General features: G+C 43.5%; 1 protein-coding gene across 6 annotated transcripts in view; it reads left to right on the top strand.

Annotated features, from left to right (window-relative positions):
- Positions 1-2,026: 2,026 nt before the first annotated feature.
- Positions 2,027-27,559, top strand: part of TRIM2 (tripartite motif containing 2) — a 110,874-nt gene continuing 85,341 nt past the window's right edge. For 4 of the 6 annotated variants that reach the window (XM_054029039.1, XM_054029036.1, XM_054029038.1 and 1 more), the window contains exon 1: positions 23,193-23,337. The gene's annotated coding sequence lies outside the window, so the exon portion shown is untranslated. Of the gene's footprint in view, positions 2,124-23,192; positions 23,338-27,559 lie in introns of those variants that run through there. The other 2 variants (XM_054029040.1, XM_054029041.1) reach the window with 2 other exon arrangements.

The raw sequence follows: 27,559 nt of genomic DNA, 5'->3' as shown, positions 1-27,559 counted from the left end.
CCATGTTGTATGCAGTGTTGTTTTAGCCATGTTGGTCCAAGGATTTTAGAGAGAGAAGGCGGGTGAGGTAATATATTTTAAAGCAATATTTTTCAAACCTGTCCACGAATGATCACTCATAGAGGTGAATGTGTAGTCCAACCTTCGTAACCATTCTCTGCTCAGATTGAAAACAAAGGTACTAAAATATAGGTTGCGGTAGGGGGTGTGTGATGTGGACACCTGTCCACTAGAAATTAGACTGAGCACACAAAGTCATTTCAGATAGGTCACTGAACACCAACTGGTAGATTACCACTTTGTCAGTACCAATTGGGGCTGGATTTTGAACTGCTGCTGTAGAAATGAAAGAATCCATAATCCTATTATCAAACCCCGAACCATCCCATCTTCCTAATACTTTGTTTTATAATCTGATCAAATCCCCCCTCTCTACCATGGACTCAGACAGGGTAAACTCCTTTGAATTTGTTGAGAAGATGAAAGCGGAGTAAACCATAATGTGTCTTCATTGTTCATGTTCCACTGGGAGCCATGCCACACTGACTAACACAATTTCTTTTAGGCAGTTCAGCACATTTTAAGGTTTTCTTTTAAATTATTTCTGAGTAGATAGTGAGGCTCTGTAATGTGATCTTTCAATTTTGAATATCGCATATGTGTTTTGTAGCTGGGTCTGGGTTATTAAATATGCTGTTCATTGCTGGTAATATTATTATTCACAAATTAAACAAATCTCAGCATTTTGATAATTCAGTCCTGGGTGCTGTAATAAATGCTAAGGTAAACAGAAAAATAAATGTCCGCTTTTCAGTACAAAAGGCTAAACAACATGCCTCATTTAGTTCTATTTAGAAACAATTTTATCTCTGCGGGTGATGCTATGATAGTGTTCGTTAAACTGTAATTTTATTGGTGACAATAATGTGTTTTTTTGTGATGTTATTACTCTATTTCTCACTCCCCCAACACGCTTAGCTCCAATTTTAAGATTAATAATTTCAATATAACTTTCATTTTAAAAAAGAATGATAATCTAGGCCATATACATTATGTAAGGTTGCCATGGTAACAGTTTCTCTGAGGGGAAAACTGGCTGTCTGTAGTTTCCACAGAAACCACTCCCTGCTGAGAAAGGTGCCTTGAAGGGAAGAGATGAGAATATAAATGAGAGAGACAAAAAGACACACACACACACAGAGCGATGTCATATGATCTCTGCAGCATCTGTACGCTGTAACAAAGTCAGTCATATATTTTTTTATGTTTTTAGTTTGTAGTTTTTCATTGCAAGACCAGCTTCCCTATTCTCCAATCATGTAAACTCTGATTTGCCAATCCCTCACCTCCGTGGAGCTGGGTTTGTGGCCTGTGATTTGGAAATATTCCATGCCTGCAGAGAACTGAAACTGATTAAGTCAGACGTTAAGGTCCAGGGCTCTAAGAATCACTGCATGGGAACATTTAAATGGTAAATGAGAGCTTTCTTTCTTTTTTTTTTTTTTCTGAAAAATTCAACAAAGCTGGATATGGAAACATTTCCTTTTAAAATGAAGACGGGGAGGGGAGGAGTAATTATTTAATAATTCTGAAGAAGAAGGGTTTTGTTCTTGTTTGGGGGTCGACATGCCTTGTTAGGAAAATGTCTGATGAAAGGTCAGATAATAGTAAAAGACAAATTAACTTTGTTTTCAGATTTTGCTGCTTAAGGAGTGTTTTTATTTTTAATGTCATCGTGAAAAAGCACTGAATACTATTTCCAAAATCCTTTTCTTCAGAAGAAATAGTGCTGATTTATTTTATTTCTTCAAGGACAATAACACCGTGACATTTGTTCAAGGGTTAGTGTAGCCATAACTACAGATTAACATGCTGGCTGCTTCATCTTCATCCTATCATCTCTCTGCCTCTTTATGAGGGAAAGAGGCTGACATGGTTATTAATCTGGCAGCTGAGTTGCATGCACGTAGGAAGCAAGTAGAGCAGAGCATATAGAAAATGAGTAGCTTTCAGATAGCAGCCTTCTTTTCACTCCTACCAGGCTTGAAAGGCAGGCTATAAAAAAGCTCTTTCTCTTCTTTGTGCTGGATCAGTGCACAAATATCGCAAACACAATTGTAAATGTAAGTATTCCTGGCCTGTGTGCTGCTTTCAGATTGCTAATTAAGGTTTCTAACTCCAGTGTTCTGGTTGAAAAAGCAGTGAGATGAAAGCCAAAAACATCCCCAGTGAGAATGTTTCTCTGCAGTATTGTAATGGTTTTCAGTGAAAATGCTAGAGAGAGAAGGGGATCCTTGGTAGATTTACAGAACAAATACGTTACAATTGTGTTAGTTGATTTTTAGGATGTCTGTACTGCTTTGTTTGTGACGGGAAGAGCCAGAAGCCTGATAGAAATGCTATTAGATAGTATTTGAGGTACAGGGAGAAAGATACCTCTGCATAAAGAGACTATTTGCAAGCACAAAAGAAAGGAATTTCTCCTGGCATTTTTCACCTGGAATTCTTTTTTTTTTTTAAACATACAAACAAACATAGAATTGGACTTCTAATTAAGAAATTCTACAGTAACTTATTATAGAAGAAAAACCAAATCTCCATCATCGGGGCACTATTTAGCTTGCTTCTGAACTGATAAGAACAATGAAAATAGCAGGGTGAGCAATGCATGTTTTTCACCAAATCTCTCACCCTATGTAGTGAGAGATGAGCTTTGTTTGCTATAAGGCATGAATACAGAATAACATGGTGGTTGGGAAGCAGAGGAGTTGCAGGTTTCTCAGTGCTGCAGACAGGAATTGTAAATAAGAACACAGGCGTTGGTTGGTATGTTTTGTGCTTTTTATAACCTGATCATAGCATCAAAGATAATAGCATCTTGATTTACAATCTCCTGTATAATGCAAGCATTTTATATTGTGGTTACTCCACTGCAGTGAATTTCAGTTCATAGCTGGTGAAATCTTAATATTCTATGAATGAAATCTGCATATTGAAAACAATCTGCAACTTGTACTGCGTACAAATTTCAGATAACTGCATCAGAAATGCCTGCCATATCCAGTTTCTTTGAGTTGTCATGTCATGTTTATTTCTTTACAGGATTTGTTATTTATGAGGCGCTGTCACAGTACTGTGAACCCTTTATGATCCATGCAAAAATTTAATTACTGCAGTTCTTTTAAACAGGTGACCAGCATGAAGTGATTATGAAGATTGTGTTTGTTTCATGTGTCACTGTATGGCAAATAAAGGGCCAAATGCATCCCTTGTGTAACTCCAGTGATGTCAATGTAGTTACACCAGGGATGCATTTGGCTGCTTTTGCTGAAATTCAGGCACTAGTGAACATGTAGATGTCTCTCTCCACTGCAGCTACTTATGCCTCCCGCCCTACTTATACAGTATATGGCGATACACGTGCCTTCACCATTAGCTATTTATGAAAATGGTCATCTTTGATCACAATTGGTCGAGTTAGGTTTCCCCAGGCAGATTGGCAGCAAGCCAACTGCTGAAACAAGTGGTGACCTCTAAGGACTATGTCTATCAGAAAAATGTAATAAGATTAAAATAGCAGGCATCAAGGGTAGTGGGGCTAGGGAAAGGTTGCCAGCTGGGGATGGCATTCATCTAATGGCAGCTTATTCAATAAATGCTGAAAGCCAAAAATAGGTCCCTTGAATGCAGAGAAATTATCTATGACTTCACTGAATCTATTCACAAGTTCTTCCAGGAGAATTTGGAACAAGGCTTAAAAATCTGAGATTTTTAAAAATCCGTGCAGGATCTTTCTGTCTGCTGTGCTTCATTTCAGAATCCAAGGTTATTCTCTCTCTCTCTCTCTCTCTCACATACACACACACACACACACACAAATGGGGGGGAGGGGCAAGCAGAGTAAGAAAAAACTCTTTTCTCTTTCAGTTGTGCTTCACATTGGACCAGATTTCATCCAAAAAAGTTTCATCTCTGCTCTGAACTGATCATGCCTAAACAAAGTTCAGTGATGCAGAGATACGCAGTGAAATTTGCAAATGTGTGCACTGACTTTTTAGGCATATGCTCACTGAATGTTAAACAACCCCTGCAGTTCCTGGTGCTGTTTCTATTATGCACATTAGTGATATTAGACTTTTTTTTTTTTAAGCACTGGAGTCTGAACATCCTTGTGTGTGCTACAGTGTCCTACCTCTTTGCAGATAAGTTTTTCCCTTGATTGAGAGAGATAGTACACAAGCAGCCCTCCAACATAGAGGGCACTAATGGAACTAAATGTTGTCTGGTTTGTTTGTTTTTTCTGCAAAATACTTTGGATAGGTGTGAAACTGCTAGATTTGCTACCTTGGTATGGTATGGAAAAGCTAGATAGACTATTTGGCTGAGCTATGGGCTAACCTATTATTTTAAGGTTGGCCTTGTCCTTAGAATACTAACGGGGAATACAGTCCACTCTTGACATTTACTATTGCAGTAGTTACATTTATCCTGGAATTTTCGGTATTTTCCATTCTAAATGGAGGTAAAGGCTGAGGTGTAATAAATGACAAAATATTAATGATGGTAAATCCATAACCATCTTCATTATGCTCTGAGGTACTGAAAATGAAGAAGATCCTCTTCTCCATAGTTTCCTTGTTTTTTTCCCCCCAGACCGGGGCCCTGCCTCCCTCCCAGTTACTCCTCCCCACAAAGAATATTACCCTTCCTATTTTCTTAGTGCCGTATGGCCCTAAAACTTTGTGCCCCAAGCTGACTGCATAGTGGTTGTTTTTAAGTCCAGAAGGGACCATTTTGATTATCTAGTCTGGCTTCTTGCGTAACACATAGAGCTGGTTGAAATTTAGAAATTTCATTTGGGGTTTTTCATATCAGTTTTATCATCTTTACATTATTTCATGACACATCAATAGTTGTCCTGCATAATATACATGCAGTACTACTGATGTCATAACATGATATAATAGTTGAAACACTGTATTATTTTTAATTTATTTTGTTTTGAAAATCATTAAATGCAGCTGCTACTTAGTACTCTTTTCTAGATTAGTATCTCCTGTTTGTGTTGTAATTAAACAGTTTGACACTTGTATTATTTCAACTATTATGTCATATTATGGTATGTCAAGACTAATCATGCTGACGTCATGAAACAGTGCAAAAGTAATAAAAATCATATGTACATGATAAAAAAATAAAATTTGAAACCAAACATAGACATTTTTAAAAAAACTTTCCCCCAAACTGAAAAAAAAAAATTCTAAATGTTTTTCTTTCATGAGAAACTTTGCTGAAATTTGTCCAAAAAATGGTTTAATCAAAACAGCTTTTTCCAACAAAAGCCTGTTTTAATAAACATTTTCTGATCAACTCTAATAATGCAGGTCAAAAAGCCTCACTAAGTAATTTCTATGTCAATCCCATAACTTTTGTTGGAGCTATAGCATATAGAAAGATATCCAGTCATGATTGGAAGACTTTAAGTGATGGAGAATTCACCAGAACCCTAGGTAAGTTATTCCAGGGTTTAGCTACCTTGATTGTTGTATTTTTTTTTTTTTTTTTTTTTTTTGCCATTGACTTCAGTGGGGCCACAATGTTGTCCATTAATTTAAGAGTTTTTTAAAGACTGAAGTGAGAGTCTATATACTGAAAGATTTAGTGAGCTTTTTCTATAAAAAGTATTCTAATTAACTGACTAGTATGTAGCCCCTTCACTGGATTGAATCTGAACTGCTAGAATGTGTCATAAGTGCTATTCTGCAGACAGTGATTCCTCATTAGTTCTGGGGGCCTGTTTTAGGAGTAGGAGGATTTGAGTTCTATTGACTTGAAAATCTAAATGCCAGTGGTGTGCAGTCTAGTGACAAATGTGAAACCCTAGGTGGCCATAGATTTGTTACAATATATTTAGCCCACAGACAAATTTTAAATCAGTCATTAGTAAATTCTTAGGCATTAGAAAATTACTAAGTAAAAGGTAGAGCAATGAGGCTGAAAATTGGTTAAAGAATTAAATCAACTAATGCCAAACTTATAGCCTCAGGAACACCAGACATGCTAATATGTGTTTATTAAACTATAGGGCAAATTTGGTCCTTGTATATAAACAATTTTCATACTGAAAATTGTCAAGGCAGACATTTTGCCCTATTATAGTCCAAACCTAACATACTGATCCGAACAGTGGGATGGCTGATGCCCCTCTCTTTTCCCACCAAAATGGAGATTGGTTGATGTAGTTTTCAAAATGTGTAAGAATTTTTTTCAGTGTATTTTAATTTATTGTTTAATCATTAAAGGGCGTTTTTTCAAGTAACAGACTCAGGCTTGTGACATGGCTAGCTTGGTGTAGTGCTCAGTATGACCACCACTGCATGGACCCAGGTAAAATCCTGCACTCTTAGAAATCAATAGTTATTGATGAGAAAAGAAGCAATTATTTTCATTGTAATTAGGGGGATGCTAGTGATGGGTTGGTTAGGCTCTGACCTTGACACTTCACACACTGAAAATAAATAATTGCTGCTAATTCATTATTCCAAATAGCCTGTCTCAGAAAATGTAAACACAGAAGAAATAGTACACAAATTACTGTTGTTTTTACATCAGGGAAGGCCAGAATTTATCATTGGATGGCACTGAGTGGTTATGGCATTCTTTTCTGGCTCATGTTCATTTAAAAATAGTTCTGCCCTTTTAAAAAACATTCTGAATATTTTTGCTATGCTTTAAGTTGGAAGAGGGGAGGATAAATAGACACTGAGGGGCAGATTCTCTCTCCCACCTGAGCTCAGGCGTAGTGGAGAGTGACAGGGCCGGCTCCAGGCACCAGCTTAACAAGCAGGTGCTTGGGGTGGCCAAGGGAGAGGGGCGGCACCTGCAGCAATTCGGGAGCGGCAGGTCCCTCGTTTCCTCTAGGAGTGAAGGACCTGCTGCTGAATTGCCGCCACCGATCGTGGCTTTTTTTTTGTTTGTTTGGGGCGGCAGAAATGCTGGAGCCGGCCCTGGAGAGTGAGGACTGAGGAGAATCAGTTGTCTCTTCCTGATGCTCAGTCACATAGCCCTGGCACAAGTTAGAGGTGCACAAGAGCCCTTCCACTTAAGGGCTGGACATGGCAGCTGCTTCTGGGAGCAGCGTGGAGCTAGGGTAGGCAGGGAGACTGCCTTAGTCCTGCTGCGCCACCGACTGAGGTAAGCACTGCCCGGCCAGAGCCTGCACCCCCTGCCCCAGGTCAGAACCCCCTCCTGCACCCTAACTCCCTCTCAGACCTCAACCCCTTGCTCCAGCCGGGAGCCCCCTCCCACATCCTGAACCCCTCATTTCTGGCCCCATCCAAGACCCTAGGGGAAGCCCCGAGCCTCCCCACCCTCCCATGGGGATGGAGCCATGAGCACCGACTTGTCCTGCTGTGGGAGGAAGCCCCAAGTTTCTGTGTTTTCCCCTCCCCACCCCCCTACAGGGCTGTGTGTGGCCCATGACTGATTTTTTTTTCTATGGGTCAGTGGCCCCTGATAGAAAAAAGGTTCCCCACCCCTGCTTTAAATTATTACCATGATAAGGTGTAACAATTAAGAATAGATACAGGACTCTCTGTTACACTAGAGATATAGTTCTTTGGGTCAATAGATTGCCCTGTGTATAGACAGACAGACACTTCCAAAATACAGACAACAATCAATGGCTAAATATAAGAATAATTCCATTCTAGTTTTATCTACATACACAGAACAGATGCTGCAGTAACACAGCTTTAACCAAAGAGGAATTGATAAAGAAATGGGGTCTGGGTGGTACAAGAAACTCCATCCATCATTTTCCAAAATACATACTGAATAACTCAATTGTTGCTGCTAACAGTTGCTGGCTGTTTTATGCATGATGGACAAACTACGAGCTAAGACAGGAAAATACAGTGACAGTACAGTCTTTTTCCATTCAGTGGGCCTGATTCACTCCCTAGGTTCCAGTGGTTTCCACTGAACCCAGGCTCCACTGGTGAGTGCACTCGAGGGGATTCAATGGCATAAGCTGCCCACCATCTCCTGTTTCCAAGGGGGTCTAACATATGTTAACAGAGCCCCAAAATTGAGTTGAGCCAGCCCAAGAGGCAACAGAAGTAGGCTGATACTCCTTGTTGTGGGCCTTCTATACAGCCCTATTTGGTGCTTAAAACTACCATTGCCTGACAGAAACTACCCTCACCCCTAACTCCTTTCAAAGTAACAGAGAGTCCTGTGGCACCTTTAAGACTATCAGATGTATTGGAGCATTATCCTACGTAAAAGGATAAATGGACACAAGTCAGATATCAGGAATGGCAATATACAAAAACCTATAGTAGAACACTTCAACCTCCCTGGCCACACAATAGCAGATGTAAAGGTAGCCATCTTACAGCAAAAAAACGTCAGGACCAGACTCCAAAGAGAAACTGCTGAACTTCAGTTCATTTGCAAATTTGACACCATCAGATCAGGATTAAACAAAGCCTGTGAATGGCTAGCCAACTACAGAAGTTGTTTCTCCTCCCTTGGTGTTCACACTTCAACTGCTAGCAGAGGACCTCACCCTCCCTGATTGAAATAACCTCGTTATCTCCAGACTGATTCTTGCCAGCATATTTACACCTGCCCCTGGAAATTTTCATTACATGCATCCGACGAAGTGGGCATTCACCCACGAAAGCTTATGCTCCAATACATCTGTTAGTCTTAAAGGTGCCACAGGACTCTCTGTTGCTTTTTACAGATCCAGACTAACACAGCTACCCCTGTGATTCTTTCAAAGTGTAAGGTTTTACACTGTTTCCTAAAGATGGTCAGACTCTGTTCTCATGTAATATCCTCTGCCATAGCTGGGTCCCCTCAACAGAGAATGCTTCGATCTCTGCTCTCAAAGACTTCATCCTGGGCTTTGTAATCTGTATTGTCCCAGAGGAAAACAGCTGTCATGGTGTTTCATAGATGAAAATTTGCTTGTCACTGTATCTGGAGCTTGATCCCTCAATTGCTTTGAAAAGCCTTAAGCTGGCATCAGAAGCTAAGTGCGATCCAGTGGAGGGACTTGAGCACAGACCTGATGAACTTGTGGCAGAATAAACCATGCAGTAGGTGGGCAGCCATAATCTGTACCATCTGCACCATGTGAATCATCTTCCCATTCAGCTTCAGATAACCATGAATTTCAGTAATCCATCTTGGAGGTGACAGATGCCTGGAGCTTTGTGGTCAAGTCTGGGAGAAAGGTGCAATGTTTCCCAGCAAACTGGAGATTAAAGACGGCATATTGATGTATGACCAGGTAGCATATGATTTATAATTCTCCCTTTCTTCATGTTTATAGCTCTCTAACGTCTTCTGAAACCACCAGAAGCTTTCTATAATAAAAATGTATCTTCATTTTGGCTTTGTGCTAATTCTTATTATGCTACGATACCATCATCCTTTTTAGAGTTGCTCTTTTCCATGAGAGCTATTTTCTTCTCCACAGTATTGGAAGGAGCAGATGAGACTAAATAGGCACAAATACTCACTCTATGTAAGCGGGGGAATGGTCCCGCTATTGTGGGGAACTTTCCTGGCTTCTGCACTACCCCGGTGAAGTGGGCTAGCAAAAGGATCTGAGTCCTGGCTCCCACTTCCTTTACCCAGAGGCCTCCCTGCCCTTGAGGACTCCCCTTCCACTCTCCTGTCTGGCAGAGTCCTCGTAAACCCTGACAAGGCTGAGCCCAGGATTCCTGGGGGGCTCAACCCCCAACCCTGCTGTGGTCACCCAGGACAGGGGCTAGGGTGTCCCCACTCCGGGGTACTCTCTCTGCACTGGGCACCTCCCTGACCAACTGATCATTTCATACAATTTAAAGCAAATACAAGTTGTTTAATTAACAATTAATTTTAAAAAAGAATAAGGAAAATGGGAAAGGTTAAAGGAGAACACATCACCCTGCTCTGTGGCAGGGAACATCACAAACAGTGTCTCTGGAACGTCAGGGCAGGTCACAGTCTGTTCTTTGTAGGTCCCAGGCCTCCTTCTCAGGCCCCGGCTGTGCTGCAGCGATGCTGCGGGTTGGACACTTGCTCTGGCGGTGGCCACACGCTCTCAGGCTCTAGGTGGCAGGACCCTTTTTCCCAGCGTCGCCCCTGCCCGGTCGGGGTTATGATCCCCTCCAAGTCTGGCCTGCAAGGCCTCTTGGCTGAGGCGTCTCCCTGCGCTGGGCCCACTGCCCAGGGTCCTCCTCACTCTCCCCAGCTGCTCACCACACCAAGCTCCGGACGGCTCCAGCCCCAGCTCCAGCTCCACTCTGCCTCAGCACGGCTGCTGCTGCTGTCTGCCTTCAGGTCCCTGGGCTGCTTCTCTGGCCTCTCTGGCTCTGGTTGCTACAGCTCTGCCCCCAGGACAGGTCTGCTCTGCAGGCTGCTTCTGTGACTCTGCTCCCAGCTCTGACCTGCTTCCTAGCTGCTTGTCTGGCCCCTCTGGCTCCGGTTGCTGCAGGTCTGCTCTCTCTGGGCTGTGCTCTGGCTTTGGGGCTGCAGCTCTGCTTCCAGCAACTTAGCTCGGGCCCCTGCTCTCTCCTTAGCTCGACCCCACTCTGTCTGACCCAGGCAAATCCAGTTGACACAGAGGACGGGACCCGCCTGGTCTCCTGACTCTATGATTAGTCTGCCCGCCCTGTCAATCAGGCTGATCTGGAGCATTGGCCTCTCCCCATTATTCCTGGGAACTGTCAGTCTCAGGCTCCTGATTTGCCATCGACTCTTCCCCTTTTAGTGCTGGGAGCTAGCCAACCAAAACACCCCCACTGAATGTTAGTAAGGGGGCAACAGTCCCCTTACATCTAGAACAAGACCACCCAATCAGATGGGTTCAGAGAACATTTTGAGGCAAGCTCCCTTCAGATACTGGTGAATTCTGTTACTGGGGTGCCATATAAAAAGTGATATCTGAATAGGTGTCGATAATGAATATTACACACAAAAAGCTGGTCATGGGGATGGGGAGGGGAAGGGCAAGTTTGCCCATGAGGAGAGGCTGCTAGGGACCTAGTAGCCAGGGAAGCCTAGCCCAGGACAATGGCTACCCTTTCCTTCCCCATCTTCCCTTGTTTAGGGCAGATTGACACTGCAGCCCTGAGAGGGGCTCTGGATGTCTGCTCTCTGTCAGTGCCCTGTAGCTGGATCTGAGGAGCAGCACCAGGGACTGAAGGTAATTACACCCAGAAAGGACCACAGGAGCGGGCTTAAGTCCCCAAGGGAACAATGAGTTTGCCCAGGAGTGGAGATTCTTGTAGGGGATACAGGGGCAAGAGACTGGAAGAGACTACAGCCGATCCCAGGCTGAGGGTCAGCCAGCTACACAAGGGAAAAAATGTAGATCTGATGAGAAACCTGGATGCAGCAGGAGACTAGTGACTGGCTGGGCAAAGAGACTGGGACAAAGGGTGGGGGGACACCGAAATTGGACAAAGAGCCGAGGGAAGGAGATTGGGGCTGGCAGCCATTGGGACTGGGGATTGTGGGAGGCACCTGGAAGCCAGGTAGTGGAGTTGTAGGAGGGACAGGCCTTCTCTGAGGTTCAGAGAGGCCCAGGCCCTTAGCCATAATAAAAATAAAAAATGACAACACATTAAAATAAAATAAGGCACCCAAAAAAAGTGAGACATAATTTGAATATTTCTCTTATTTGCAGCTCTAAGCTGAAAGAGTGTCACATTTTGGTCTGATAGGGATGTGCATAAAAACAAGTTGTGAAACTTATCAAATTCCAAAAAATTAACAAGTGTCTAAATTTGAGGCCCCCTTTGAGCTTGAGGCCCAGGCCAAATGCCCCTCACCTCGGATTGGTCCTGGGGAGGGGGAAGACACAGTTCAGAACTGGAGCTGGAAGAGAGGAACTGGAACTGTATGGGCAAAGAGACTGTGGACAAGGAGCCATGAGGATTGTCTCACCCCCAAGGGTGGCTTGCATCACAGTTTGGCTACACCCCAAATCTACAAGCCCCAGTAAATCCTTCCCTTGTACCCATACTGGAACAGTCAACATGGAAGGAGTCCCAGGGGCCCTTTCTTCTGCTGTCCAATCTCTGCATATTCACATTGCATCCATGGGCACTCTTTCCTCATGTGCCCCTGTTGCCCACAGAGTATCAGGTTACTGAGTTCATTCCTGTGGGTTCCTTCCCATCAGGGAGTTGGTTTAAATTATGAACGGGACCCAAGTCTGAGCTCAAGGGCTCCGCTCTAGTTGTTTGTGTCAGGTGGTTATCTGGGTGATACCTCATCCAAGCTTGGCCCCGAGACTTGCTGAGGTTTTCTCCTCTCTGTATGGGTAGCTTGGGTTGCTGGGATGGGGTTTGTACATGTTTTTCATCACGCCTGGGGTTCAGTGTCTGCTGGCGGGTATCCAGTCCTGTCAGTGCCCCTAGCCGATGAATAGGCAGAGGCTGTGCATGGTCCATCAATAGTGACCAATCGGCTATGAGAAAATTCTCCATCAGCTGCACCACATCCAACAATGACTCAGAATTATGGTTGAGCACCCCCTCCTGGAAGCATGGATACAAACCAGTTTGTTAAGACCAACTCTGTAACTTGGGCCCTGGAGTGCTCCCCTGCATGAAGCCACCACCAGCAATGCTCTTTTAATCATTGTGCCAGCACCTGGGGGCATGGCCCTTGGGGTAGCTTTGCTCTAAAACACTACCAACGTCTCCTTGCTTAAAGCCAGGAAATCTAAAATAGTGGCCTTCACCCAAATGTAGTCTTGATCCAAAGCAGGCTCAAGATTATAGTAGGTCAGCTGTGCCTATCCCATCAGATATGGAGCTAAAACTAAGGCCCAATGCTCTGGAGATTATTGAGAGGCCAGTGCCACCCTCTCAAAGACAGTGAGGAATGCTTCCAGAGCATCAGCTGGGCCCATCTTAGTTAACTTCACTGGCACAGGTGGTAGAGCTCTCCCTGGTATTGGGCCCTGCAGGGTCTCCCTGGGCAGGGGGCGGTGGTCTTAACTGTTGCAGGAAGTCTCTCTGGAGTTATTGCTGCTGGGACACAACCTCCTTCAGCAACTGCTGTTGCTGCTGCAGGACTTAGATCTGCTGCTGGGCCATCCACTGCTGCAACATCTGCTGCTGCAATTGCTGATGCTGGTTGGCCTGCTGATGCTGCCACTCTGCCACCCACTTACACCAGTAGTCAGGGTCCATCTTGGCGGAAGCTTCCTCTCAATGGACTGGTGTGAAGCCTGTTTCTGTCTCAGGGCCTTGTAACAGGTGTAGGGCTTAATCACCCGCATTCTCCACCAATTGTAGTCAACTGACACTCAGCCTGAGCTTGGCTGTAGTCTCTTCCAGTCTCTTGTTCCTGAGTCCCCTTCAGGAACCCCCACTCCTGGGCAAGCTCACTGTTCCCCATGGGAGTTAAAAGCCCACTCCTAGTTTTTTTTCTAGGTCTTATTACATCCAGTCCCTGGTGCTGCTCCTCAGGTCCGGCTACAGGGCACTGCTGGAGGGCAGATGCCCAGAGCCCCTCTCAGGGCTGCAGTGTCTGTCTGCCCTAAACAGGTGGGGGAGGGAGTCTCAGGCTGGGCTTCCCTGGTGGCTGGACTCTCTAGCAGCCTCTCTTCTTGGGAAAACCACTCCCACTGCTCTGTGACCAACTTCACCTTTTTAAGCTCTCCTTCTCCAGGTAGACCATGCTCTGAAGGTATGCCTAATTGGCATGGCCTGAATGTAGAGATGCTTGTTAGACTTGCTTTTAGTGGGATGGGGTATGTTCCATCACACCTTGCCACCACGCACGTTCCCAGTCCCAGTCTCCTTCCCCAACTAGTCCCCCTGCTCCCCTCCTGTTTGATGACTTCTCAAGGTTCCTTCCAGCCCTACATTTCTATGATATCTTCAAGTTAGTGGGTTCAATAAAATTGTGTTCTGAAAAGAGCTTCCTAAGCCTAGCTCTTAAAGATGTTTCAGAAGAAATCTGAATATTAATGAGAGATTTCTTGGGAACTGGAATTTCCATTTTGTGGGAAATTCCACAATTTCAACAAAATTCACTCTGAATTAGAATGAAATGTTGAATTTTGAAATTTCTCACAACATGTAATTTTCAAAAATAATTCACTTTGGATCAATTAAAATGTTTTGTTTCAATAAAACTGAATCAAAATTTACTTAATATTTTTTCAAATTGCATATTTTAATTTTCATACTCTTTTTAAAATGTATTTGTACTTTATTTTTATGTTGTTTTTTAAATAAATTTCACTGATATCGATGTGGAATATTTTGATTTTTGACAAATGGAAAAATGTTCTCTCAGAAAAGTTTCAACTGGAGCCCATGTTAATTAGTGTTGAAACTGAATCCCTCCCATGCCTTCAAATGTTGTTTAGGGACACAAACAAAGCTCCACTGTTCCTGCCTATCCTGGGCTCCTCTTTCCATGTCCCCTATGTTGCTAAGTCTCATTAAGTTTTACCTCTCTAAGTACTGTTTGACAGAGGGATTCTTTCGGTTGGCCCCATTTACATGTTTCTCCAGCTGCTCAATGGGACAGCGGCTGTGGCAGATGCTCTGCCTTTCTTCTTAACACATGTCCCAGATATTTCCATTCTTTTCAGAATAACTTTAGAGATAAGAAGTTGCTCTCTTGGCACTTGTTATAAATTCATTTAATGTAATACCTAGTATTTTCCTGATAAATTTGCTTTCTAAGGCATTTAGTTGTCTGTCTCTTGTTATTCTGAATTGTTGAGATTCACTCATTTGTGTGGTTTTAAATTATGCTTTGTGCATAATTTAAGGAGGTAAAAATCTAAGCTTTTACCTCCTGTGTAACACCAGCAGATTCAAAAATGCTATCCTTTAGGAACCATCCTATATAAAAGTGCCAAAGGGCTGAGTGCAAATCAAGCCTCCATCCTGGTTGACTTGTGCTGTCTGGTATCTTTTACCTCTCCTATCTGTGACCAAGAAATATAGCATAAAAACTACTAAATTAATTCAGGCAGCTCTCATTACCCTGGTAATTTCCAGAGCAGCAGCTCTTACTTAGTCAAACACCATTAGACTGTCTCTTGGCCTGAGCTCTCGGTACCTTTCATATACAGCTGGAGTCAAACAGCAATTAAAAGAAGAGTAATTAATTCAGTGACCAGAGTAAGAAGCCTCTTTTTTTAAAAAAAAAAACAAACATATTACATTGCAGAGACGAGTGTTCGTAAGCAATTGAGGCTTGGTTTATGCACCCAGCTTATGTTGATATAACTGCATCACTTAAGGGTGTGACACACTTATACCGACCTAACTCCCACTTTGTCGGTGGGAGGGCTTCTCCTGTCGACATAGCTATTGCCTCTCAGGGAGGTGGAGGACCTGCCTAAGTAATGTCTTTACTAAGTGCTACAGCAGTGCAGTAAGTGTAGATGAGCCCAGAGAAACACACAAACAAACAAATAGGAATTCTGATGGCATGCTGCTTACCTAACAGGTGGACAACTGGAAAGAGGTCAAACGTGGTTCTGCTTTACAACTGAGTATATTCCACATACACAAGCAGAAGTGAGGTCTGTAGGTTACAGTATATTCATAATGTAGGGATGGTGAGTACACAGGCCAGGAAGAATGACTGAGCATACTCCAGACCGGAGGCTCAGAAGCTAAAATGTAATTGTTTAAAGTGAGTTGGTTAGAGAGCCAGCGTAAGAGACAGGATCTGCACAGAGAGCCTATTAGTTGTGAAGAGACAATGAGTTTCTTCCAGAATGTCTGGGGGGTCGGGGGGAATCTAACATCTTGTGTGTGTGTGTATGTGTGTGTGTGTGTGTGTTAGTTAAAAAAGCAGTGTAAGTGAGACTGACTATAACTGGTGTTACTGAAAATACATGATACAAGCTACAAGCAAAATTGTAAAGCATTTAGAGTCAGATTATAACTGAGATTTTATTTCAACCTTTCTCCTCCTGCATATGCCCAGATGATCTCTACTAATATAGACATACAGCTCACATTTTTTTTGCATTTTTAAAAAGTTTGTTTTAATCTGGCAAAAATAAATAAATCAACTTGCTTAAGACTTTTCAGGCTAGGCAATATTTAAAAACACATTAAATGTAACCCAGTGATAAAATTTGCAAAAAGGCCATCTAGGCATCTTAATTTTTAGTTTAAAAACTAATAAATTGAATTACAACTGCCCTCAGATTGAAAGCAAAATTAAATACCACCCTTTTTATTTCCATTCTTGTCCTTTGTATTTCATTTTTAAATATAGATGTACAGCTATTAAATGTTTTCTTATGGGAATATATTGTATTTTCACAACTAGTAACTGCATCATTAAACATACAATCTTTGACAAATGATTTTAATGGAGAACTTGTTTAAAATGCACCTAAAAAATTGCAACTATTGCTAGTAACTTTCAAAAATGTTTAAGGAATTAAAAAAAGTATTTAGTTTTTCATATAAGCAAGACAGTGTTAGTAGAACATAAAGTCTTATCAGTCTGCATTAGTTTGGTCATTATTATTGGATTTAATAGACGTGGGTAGGAATTTCTGACAGAACAGTTCCCTCATTCTTCAGTGATCCACTAATTCTTTGTGTCATTGCCTGTTATAAGAACTAATGGACCTTGGTTGCTCAGTCTGCTGATATGGCCTGATCTCTAATTTTCAGGTTCTTTATATATTCAATTATTTGATAAATTACTGTGTGAGTATTTTCAACCCTGTTTTTTTTAGAACTGATCTGTGCTGCAACTATAATCTGATACAACATGGTGAAAAGTTGTAGTACAGATAGACCTCACCTGGTCACAATAAGTGGGGTCAGACCCTGTATAGGCCAAAGCTTTATTCTGATCTTAGGGACACAGTTTGGTCCCAGTTACATATTGTAACTGGGTCAAGAGACAACTATCTTTTGACTGAATTCTGTTACTTGGCTACAATTGTAGTGTAGGTGGGGCCCTAATTTGTGGAAATCTCCATATTGTTGTTTCATGTCTATTGCTGTTGAACCTATTTTTCTTCCATTCCTTACACAGCTTTTAAAATAGGGGTTTGCCTGGCAAATAGGATGGCTCTGTTCATATTTGAGTAAATGATAGTCCTTTGTTACAGCCAGGTGATTCCAGTTAAAATGTTTAATTATTTACGTGTCCACATGCTAGGTAACTAGCACATTTTTCCCCTTCTTTGATAACAGACTATGGGGGCTTTACGAAGTATACTGACTATAATGTTTTGCTGATAATGCCTCCAGGGACGTTAGTCCCAGCTGGGAGAGAGGGGAGGAGGACAGAAATGGAGTTCCCCTTCCCTGCACTGAGCAGCCGGGGCTGGGTCAGATCAAGCCCCACAAACTTTCCCTCGCTGGAGGAAGCTCTGCACTGTGGGGGTCAGGAGGAGTGTTTGGGTGCAGGGGGTTGAGGCTCAGCAGGGGGTTGGGTGCAGGGGGGAATCTGGATGCACAGGGTTTGGGCGGACAGGGGGAGCAGCGCCCTGTACAGTGACCCTTCCCTCCACCCATGCACCCATAGCTCCTTCTGCATCAAGAGCCCTCTCACACCCAGAATCCCCCACCCACCAAGCCCCCCAAACCACTAGCCTGCTGAGCCTCACCCTCTGCATCAGGGGCCCCCCAGACCCTCACCCCACTGAGCCCCAACTGGCTACACCCTGCTCCCTCACCAAGCCCCACTCCCCCAACCCACTGAGCCCTAACTTGCACTCCCCTTCAGAATCCCATTCCCCCACTCCCAGATCCCACACCAAGCTATCCACACCCAGATTGCACTACACAGAATCTTGAGGGAATTCTGCACCAAAAAATTAAAATTCTGCAAAGTTCTGCCTATTTTAATTGTAAAAGTAATACAGAAACACAATAACAATAACCATACCATTTTCATTTATGTTGGTAATTTATTTCAAAAAACTTGTCAGCAAATAATTAAAAATGGTGTGATTATGTTGTGTAATTTTAACCAATAAACTATACAGAATTTTAAAATATTGTGTGCGGAATATTTAGGTGCAGAATTCCCTCAGGAGTAACAGATGTATATAGCTATAATACATCCATGCTTGGATGTCTAAAGAGGAGGTTGTGGCAAAAAATAATTTGTTAAATGAAAGGGAATCTGGGAACATTTTCTTTTTTCGTATGAGGCTTCAGAAGATACAGGCATCCCCAGAGTCTTACTTGGCACTTGTTGTACTTTGGGAGGTATCATAAGGGGGTTAAATAGTTTCATAATAGGTAGTTCTCTCTTGAATTAGGAAATGGTCCAAAGGTTAATACACATGGTCTGAACTGAGACTCAGCCCAGTTTTCCATTGATTGTGATCCCATATTTTAGTGCACTGAATCTGCATGTGATCTCCTTTTCAATTTCTGCCATATGCCTTTGTTTTCTTCTACAAAATAAAAATAATCAAATCACTTCACTTCTGGAGTCCGTCACCCTTCCCCCCACAGTTCTTTAGTTGTAAAGAAGTAACTTGTGACCCACTTTACAATTGAAAGCATGCCAATAAAATGTTAAACTACAAACTGTACTTTGTTCAGCATGGGCAACTTGAAAAGAAAAGTACCGAGTTATATGCATGACAGCTATTCATGGGAAAACAGGTGAGATTTAAACCATTCGGATTTAAACTGAGATTTAAACTGAGGTGGGGCCTGGATTGGGCTGAAGTCTGGGAATACAAGGGAAATAATACTGAAGTGGGGTTGCAGTCTGAGAAGAAAGGGCACAGGGGAACAGTGAGGCAGGCTGGACTGAAGCCTGGAAAAAGGAAGGGAGACTCTGGTTCCAGGGTGAAGAATAAGGAGGGAGTAGAGATAAACTGCATGTTCTGAGGTCTGGGAAGGGGTAAGGAACATAGGTGAAACTAGATTAAACCTAAAGGCCAGGAAGAGGTGTGGAATGAGTTTTTTATGATTTTAACCAAATATTTTTTGGTTTCCGTTGCAGAAAACCAAAATATTTTCTTTTTTTATTGAGAAATTAAACAATTTTTATGACAGTTTTTTTTCTTTCAAAAATGTCCATTTAATCAAAAAGCCAATTTCAAGTGAGAAAATATTTAAACAAACAAACAAACAAACAAAAAAGCTTAGATTTAGAGATGTGCACTAGTGGTTGCTGCCATGGGGTCAGTAGCTTTTGGATCACGTGTTTAAAGAGTGATATCTCCCAGGGTACTCAGCAGAGGACTAGCCAGTAAAAACACAAGCACTCAGTCCACACTTGAGCTTACACTGTTGATAGCACCAGTAACAAATTTCCTCGGGTAGACAAGGCCCTAAGAACAAGGAGCCAAATTCATCCTTGGCATAACTCCATTGGTGTTGAAGGAATTCTACTGAGAATGAATTTTTCTGAAGAGTGAGCCTTTTCAGCATAATCCACTCAATCAGCTCGTTCTTGCACTCTCCTTTGTTTCTTTATTTGTGGCTACACTGCATTAGCATCTTAAAGAAATTGCCATGGAAATCAGAGATGAGATAGCTACAAACAGACAAACTGTCTGTTCATAGCTATTCACAGCTCTGCCACAAACTCAGGTACAGTGTTTGTGCACCTTATACAAATCCATCGCGGATATTTGTTGCCAGTCCCTACCCCTAAGATCTAATAGTAGAAGAGAATAAGCAACATATGCCATATGGATGAGAGGGAGATAAACAAATACATAAAATAGTTATGTATGGAACAATTGTATATAGGTATAATTTTTTGTATTGCTTTGTAATTACATAAATAAATATCAATTTCCACAACTGTCCCTCATCCACCTCCCTCTGCCGGCGGCGGGACGTGCCACATGTGCCCAGGGCGGGCTGGGGGGTGGGAGGCTCTGCGGGGCCGGGAAAAGCCCCGGCTCCCGCCCGCTGCCCAGCCCGGAGCCCTGGGGAGCCCCTCGGGAGACCGGACGCCACTGCGGCTCAGCTGTGCCAGCCCCGGCCCTCTGCACACCCATGCCACGCCGCGCCACCCCCGGGGTCCCCGGCTCCCATGCACCGCCACTGCTCCCTGGGCTCGGGGGCTCCTGCAGCCGCTTCCAGGGGAGAGACAGCTTTGTCCCTGCCCGGTCCCGCTACAGGGCTCTGCCTCCTTGCGTCCATCCAGCCTGTGCCCTGCCCGGGGCCCCGCTGGAGCCGTACGCCCTCGCCCACCCGGACTTCTTTGTTTCCCGGCGCTTCCTCTCGGTCCCCCCCAATGCTCTCTTTATCCCCAGCCCCCTCTGCATCGGAGCCACCTTTTGCCCTGGGGTGGCCAGTGCGCACGGCCGGGGTGCTGTGTACGACCCCCGCCCCTGCAAAACTGATTTTTTTTGTTGTTGTTGCTCCACTGCCATTTTTTTTTTTGCTCCACCCCTTCCTCCCTGCGACCCGATATTTCATCCCTGTGATCTGGTCACCCTAGGGGCAATGCAAGTAGTAGAGGGGATAAATGGGGAAGGGCAGAGTTGTGAAAGGCTTTGAAGGTTACAACAAAAATCTTGAGCTTGTTATGGGTGGAGGGATTCCAAGGAGAGTGATGTGCTCAGAATGATGAGCTAAGATGATCTTAGTAGCTGCTTTTCTAAGGATGAGATAGGAACCACATGTGCATTAGGGAGGCCAGAGCAAGGGAAGCTGCAATAACCAAAACTAGAGATGATGAGGGTGTAGATGATGATGTTAGCTGACTGGACAGAAAAGAAAGGGTGGGTTGTAGAACTGTTATGAGGAAGAAGCAGTAAGATTTTATCACAGCCTGGATGTGTGGGCCTGGTGAAATGTTGTCAAAAATAACAGCATAGAGGTAGTGGAGAGGACAGAGCTGGACTAGGGTATAGGCACTATAGGCCCATGTTTTAGTACCCAGCTACTGAGTCATGTGATTGCACCAGAATCCCAGTGTTCATTAAAAAAAAAAAAAGATTCTATCCCTCCTGATTGTGAAGGAAAATGAAAATGTGACTCAAGCTTATCTGATGCAGTGATGTGTGCCTGAGTCTGCAGATAGCATTAACACCGCATTGAGAAAGATAGTGTAGTTCACACCTCTCAGAGCTATTGTTTCAGTCTAACACTCACCTTTGTAGGGGACTCCACTCCCCCATCTAAGCAAATACGCCCTGGCTGCTGGAGTAAATGCTGGGGGATCCTGCTGCCACCCCGACTGTCCAGGTGGGAAAGGGGACTCCTAATACTATCCTTATTGTTCCCGAGATTCAGAAGGGCCTGCTGTGAGACTGAGGGGAGAAGGCCCTCTTGGGAAGGGAATGGTGGGCCATGGCTCTGGGAGAGGGTCATGAAGGTGGAGCCTCAAGGGACCCTATATCATGATGTGTGTGAATAGGGCAGTGGATTACCTAATCTGACCCTGAACAAGGAATTTGAAGGAAAGATCAGGAGCTCAGATGGGGCTAGGTTATATTACAATTGACAAGACATCTGGGAGGAGATATTCAAATAACAGTAGGGTTACCATATTTCAACAATCAAAAAAGAGGACGGGAGGAGCCCCGCCCTAGCCCCGCCCCCGTCCTGCCCTAGCCCCGCCCCTTCCACTCCCTCCCACTTCCCACCCCCTCAGAACCCCCAACCCTCCCCCCCACTCCTTGTCCCCTGACTGCCCCCTCCTGGGACCCCCCCCACCTGTACTCTGCCTAAAACCTTACACCCCCAACCCCCAGACAGCCCCCCCCGAACTCCTGACCCATCCAACCCTCCCCCTGCTCCCTGTCTCTTGACTACCCCCCCCCCAGAACCTCCCTGCTGCTTCTCTGACCCCCTGGCCCCCTTACCATGCCACTTAGAACAGAGTGCTGCAGAGCAGCGCGGTCAGCAGCAGGGGGAGGGGAGCAGGGTTGGAGCTCCAGACTGCCGGAGGCCCGAGGTGAATGGCCGGCCGGCGATCTGCGAATGCGGGGGGGGGGGGGGAGGGAGGGAGGGAAAGAGAGGAGGGGAGTGGTCTCAAGTTGCAGGGGAGAGGAGGGGGAAGTGGAGGAAGGGCTCTGGCTGCCGGAGCCCCGTGCGAGTGGCACGATCCAGCCGGCTGCCCTGTAAGCCGCGCGTGCTCTGCATGGGGGGGAAATCCAGACATTTACAAATTCCCCCCGGATGCTATTTTTAACTCAAAAAAGCCGGACATGTCCGGGGGAATCCAGACGAATGGTAACCCTAATAACAGTCTAAAATACGTGATTGGATGGAAGGAGAAAGGTGAAGAGTGGAAGAGCATAACTGAGTCATTGACATAAAAGTGTTAGAAGAAGTTGCATACTACCTAGACAGAGTATAGGAGGGTAACCAAGACCATAGCCTGTGGCACAACCATGGAAAGTGGCAGACACTCTGAAGGAGACGTTGAAAGCTCAATTAATCAGAAAGGTAAGAGGAGAACCAGGTGAAAGCCAACGGAGCACTTGATTTTTAAGAAGTGACGTTTTGCTGTTTTTGGGTGAAGCTGCAGTATAGAACTTGAGATTTAGCCAGGAAGAGGTCGTTAGAGACTTGATGAGACCAAGGTGGTAGCATGAATAAAGGACCAAAAGGGCTTGGTATATGGTATTGAGGACAAGGGAGAGGAAAGAGACTGGAGTGAGGCTGAGGGAGGTTAGGGGAATGGATAGGGCCAAGACGGCAGCATGGGGTGTTAGACAGCAAATGAGAAACCTCTGTCAGGGGAAAGAAGGTGATAGAAAGAGAGTGTGCTGGGAAGGGGTGAGAGGAGGAAGATCACATTGAATTTTGTCAATTCTTTTCTCTGGAAACATCTGTAAGAGTGTGGGCAAGAGAAAAAAAAAATTCTATACTGAACATAGGCCACAGCTGTGCTCCTAGTGTTTTTATTGATCTAAAAGCAGGACCAGGCTAAATGCAATGCAGATGCCTGTGAGATTTCTAAAAATGATTATATGTAAGTGAAGCAAATGTGTTTTTCCTGAAATGACACATTGATTTCCGCCCCGCCCCCCCTTCTGCTCTAAGCCTTTTTCTGGTTAGTTGTAAACAGCACAACATTCATTGTTTCTTCCTAGTCAGCTCCTCTTACTCCCCTACTTTCCCCTTCTTAAGAATGAAACACAATATCTTAAACAAACAGAACCTAAAGAGGCTAATCATTGGCTCACATTGTCCCCTGATACTGCAGTCCCGCCTCTTTGGCTTGTGCTGACAAGCTGTTTATGTTTTTGCAAGGCCACCCTTTAACTCAGCCGCCTGATGACCATAATGGGACCAATTGTCTGAATGCTGCAGGGAACTGAATCTCCTGATCACAGAGACTGTATTTCAGCCTCTGATGCTCCTGAATGGACATTATGGAACACTAGTAAGTAGGCTTCTAACTGTGCCATTATAGGTTTTATCATGGGGCTATGGATAATCCACATTTAGCAGAACTAGTAAGAAATTGCAATTCAGATGTGCAGTTGTTAAAATAAATTATATCCTTCTGTATGAAATGAAAGAACAGCTGCTTTGTATTCAATGTCACGGCTACAAAGAACAGTCTATTTAATTTCAAATAAGAATGAGATCTTCCTGGATAAAACAGGGAGATAACAGGATGACGTTAACCGGACACAAGCTATTTAAACTTGCTTTGTGGTGTGTGTGTGTGTGTGGGTTTTTTTTGGGAGGGGAGGGTGTCAGTGTTTAAACTATATGGGGCTTAAGTTATCAGCATCTAGTTCTCTATCACACAAATTTACAATATTGTGGCAGTTTTTGTAGTCATAAATAGGACTTCAGAAAAGTGTGAAAGAGTTAGATAAGAGATATTGTAAAATGAATGCTATGAAAAAGTGGTGAAAGGTGTTATATTCTAAGATATATTCCTACGAACTAAAAAAAGGATACAGGCTCAGCAATTTTAATATTCTTTGCTGCGTAATGTTATGAAATGTGCGCAGTTCCATGAAGCCGGAGACCTCAGAGTGGGGATGGGTTTAGCCTTCTGGATCCCCAAGTGTATCTTTTCTGGTTTTCAATATGCTAAAAAATAATCCTTAGTGCTTAGCCAGTTCTTTACATCTTTAAAGGGTTCTGAAAAGATTAACTAGTTACTCCTAAAAAACCCTTGTGAGGTAAATATTCTCATCCCTTTAGAAATAAGTACAGACCAACACTCTCTGAACTTTGGACGAGCCTGCATCTGGATTTAAGTTTGTGGCTTGAACCCAATGTAAATGTAGAAAACCGAGACACAATGGGTATACGTCTATACAACATTTTGGGGTGAGCAGAAGCAAGCACCCAGCCTGGGTAGACAGACTTGGGCTAGCAGAGCTTGTGCTAGCACTCTAAAAATAGCTGCATAGATAAAGCTTTGAAGTTGTGGCTTGGGCTGGAGGGGTTCTGAACCAAGCTACAGCGTGAGCCGTAACTCAAAGCGTTGCCTATACAGTTGTTTTTTGGAGCAATAGGTGAAGTGCACTAGCCTGAGTCTGAGAAGTTTACTCCCACTCACTCCAAAATATTCGGTAGACACGGGGTGCTGGAACGATTTGTATAGGGAGGGTGCTGAGAGCCATTGAACCAAACTGTAAACCCTGTATATAATGGAAACCACTTCAAGTCAGGGGGTGCAGCAGCACCCCCCCACACACACCCCTAGTTCCAGCACCTATGTGTAAAGATACTCAAAGGTGCTAAGTGACTTTCCAAGGCCAAACAGCAAGTCATTGCAAAAGCAAGTATTACAACTAAGGATATGGCTACTCTGGCGCTTTACAGCGCTGCAACTTTCTCGCTCAGGGGTGTGAAAAAACATACCCCTGAGTGCAGCAAGTTACAGCGCTGTAAGCTAATCCCCTCGTGGAGGTGGACCACACTCGCTGCCATGGGAGCGCTCCCGCAGCAGTGCTTTGAAGTTTCGAGTGTAGCCACGGCCTTAGACTGGCTCTCCGTCTGGTACTCAGTTCACTAGACTAGTGTCTCTTTTTTGTTTTTTTGTTTTTGCAAAGTCCCATCAGATAGCAGAATTTGAAGTGATGATGAGTGAACCTCAGAGGTTGGGTTTAGTTAAGAGAAACACCCACATGTTTCGCTACTTATCCAAATGACACAAACTATTCAGATCTGCAGTGGGCTGGAAACCTCAGGAGAGCAGATTCCTGCAATATTTTTAGTGCTTCCTTTATCTGGTCTGGCTGGAAATATTCCATATGTCACACTGACAGCACTTAATACTTCCAGGATAGCCTTTCCTGCTGCCTTTTAGCTCTTCCTCTTTCAGTCACCACTGAAACTGGAAGTGCAGAGATCTGCAGAACAAAGATCAATTCAGGTTTTGGGTAAAAGGTTACCAGGCAAGAAAGACTCTTATTGTAAATTAATATGTTCACCATATTTACAACTAACCTTTTTTTAAGCCAGAGGTCAGAAGTACTTTTACTTTGTTTGATTTAAATTATTATGAAGTTTGAGCCACAAACCAACCAGTACAAGGACGTTCTCAAGGAAGGCTGGGGGCCCAGTTCTCACTAGTATGGCCTGCAGTAAAGCTTTCCTAACTAGCCAGCTGAAAAGTCACCCAATGTGGGAGATTCCCTAGGGATTGTAGCATCAGCATATAGCCATCTTTGCCGTACTACTTGGATTCTATGCCATGACAGCTTGACCATACCTCAGAATCAGGCCTGACACCTTTAGCTCAGGTTCTTCATATTCTTCCATGTGGCATTTAAGATCACTCAATGCTAGGAGCTTGGATTGTACAGGGTCATCTAAGCTTCAATATCTATGAAAATAGTGGCTAAATTACTATTCATTTAATTAAATATAAACCCTTGTTTAAAATAAAAATTGTCAAAGTGTGGGCTACCATCTCATTTAGTATGTTCTAGCTGGATGTGATCTGATGTTCAAGAAACTAGGCTTTATTGTTGAAATGCTAAAGCAAATATTAACTCAGGTACATGGAATGAGCCATTATAATAGGCAAACCAATGCTAACTACAGAAATAAGGTGTTTCTATGTCAGGCCAGCTATTGTACGGCATAGGTCTTGTCTGATTCCATATAAGCAGTGCTTAGATATTGCAGCTTGAATAGCAGGCTTGATACAAATATGAAAATGGATTTTGTTGTTGTTGTGGATAAGTCAAAGCACCCTTGTCTTGCTTATTCCTAATAATATATAAGCTCATTGTATTGTGTCTGACTATTGAAAGAAATGATGTGTATATCTGGAGTGCCACACATTATGGCTTGCTCAATAGGAGCTAATTGTACCTGTTTAATTTACCTCAGTCTAAAGAGGCAGCAGATTAAAATGGATTTCTTTCTCTCACCCTTACAGGGAGATAATTTTCCAGATATAGTCAAAGAGATTGATAAATCAGAGCATTGCACCAACATCCATCATAAAAAGAGCTGACCACGGTGTACCACATATCATCCTTAGATGATAGACACTCTGTGAAAACAAAGCGTGTAACAAATATTAATTAACTGAGCCTTAAAATACCCTATAAAGCCTATAACTGTTATCAATCCATCAGAGAAGTCTGCAGCAGAGCTGAGAGTAGAATCAAACTCTCCGGCCTCCAACGGCTGGGTCTGCCACAGACCTTTATTCTTCTGGTTCTGTATTTGCCTTTAAGTACATTTGCAAGGTAGCAGCTTTTTCTGTATTGTGAATAACTCAACAATTAATGGAGAGTATTAATTTGGGGTTAACGGTAACCCTGACTATTTAACTAATAGCCTTCTAAATATCCTTACCAATGCCTGAATACATAGTCTGTAAAGCTGAGTCTGATCTAATACATTTCCCCCTGGCCAGCTCTTGACAAAATGAATGTCAGGCCAGCTCCCAGGCTTAGAAGCCATTTGCAGTACTCTTGGAAAATGATATTCTTGTGACGAACAGGAGGCAATTTTAAATTTGATTCGTTGGATCTGGAACTGGTGGCATGCTGAGCTCTCTCAATGCGCAGTGAAAGCAGGAATTTGAGGGTGCTCATCACCTTGCAGGAGCAGCCCCTTAACACATGCAGTGCAAGTGTTGATGGTTCATATTTTTAAACAAGACACTTTTATCATTTTTCAGTTAAATTTAAAATCTGAGCTGGGTTGGGAGTGAAATACCTGACCTGCCCAGGTATCAAAGGGTCTCATCAAAATGACCGAGGATAACTGGAAAATTGACTTAATGAGCGACCCAGAGAACTTTGAGTGCCCAAAAGAAATTGTGCACTAAAAAAGTGACAGTCTAGGATTTCCCCAAATTTCATCCGGGACACATCAGCACTCACCTCTCTGCTTTCTTTGTGCGATGCAGCAAAGTAACTAGAGAAACATAGCATGAAGAGATTTTTTTAATGGAGGCTCTGGGATAGGGGAGATGAGGCTTGCACTCATGGGAACTTCTTCCAATTGTTTGCCTGGGATGGAAAGAGGAGGCTAGTCCTAAAATAATAGTTTGTGTTGACATTGTATTTTACAACTGCATTACAACTGTACAAGCATTAACTAATTAAGCTTCACATCTCCCTGTAAGAACTGATATCCCCATTTTGTAGATGGGGGAAACTGAGAGAAACTGG

The sequence above is a fragment of the Malaclemys terrapin genome, chromosome 5 (assembly GCF_027887155.1).
Source record: "Malaclemys terrapin pileata isolate rMalTer1 chromosome 5, rMalTer1.hap1, whole genome shotgun sequence".
Classification (NCBI taxonomy): domain Eukaryota; kingdom Metazoa; phylum Chordata; order Testudines; family Emydidae; genus Malaclemys; species Malaclemys terrapin.
The sequence above is the reverse complement of the archived record's forward strand: the minus strand, read 5'-3'. Positions and strand labels throughout refer to the sequence as shown.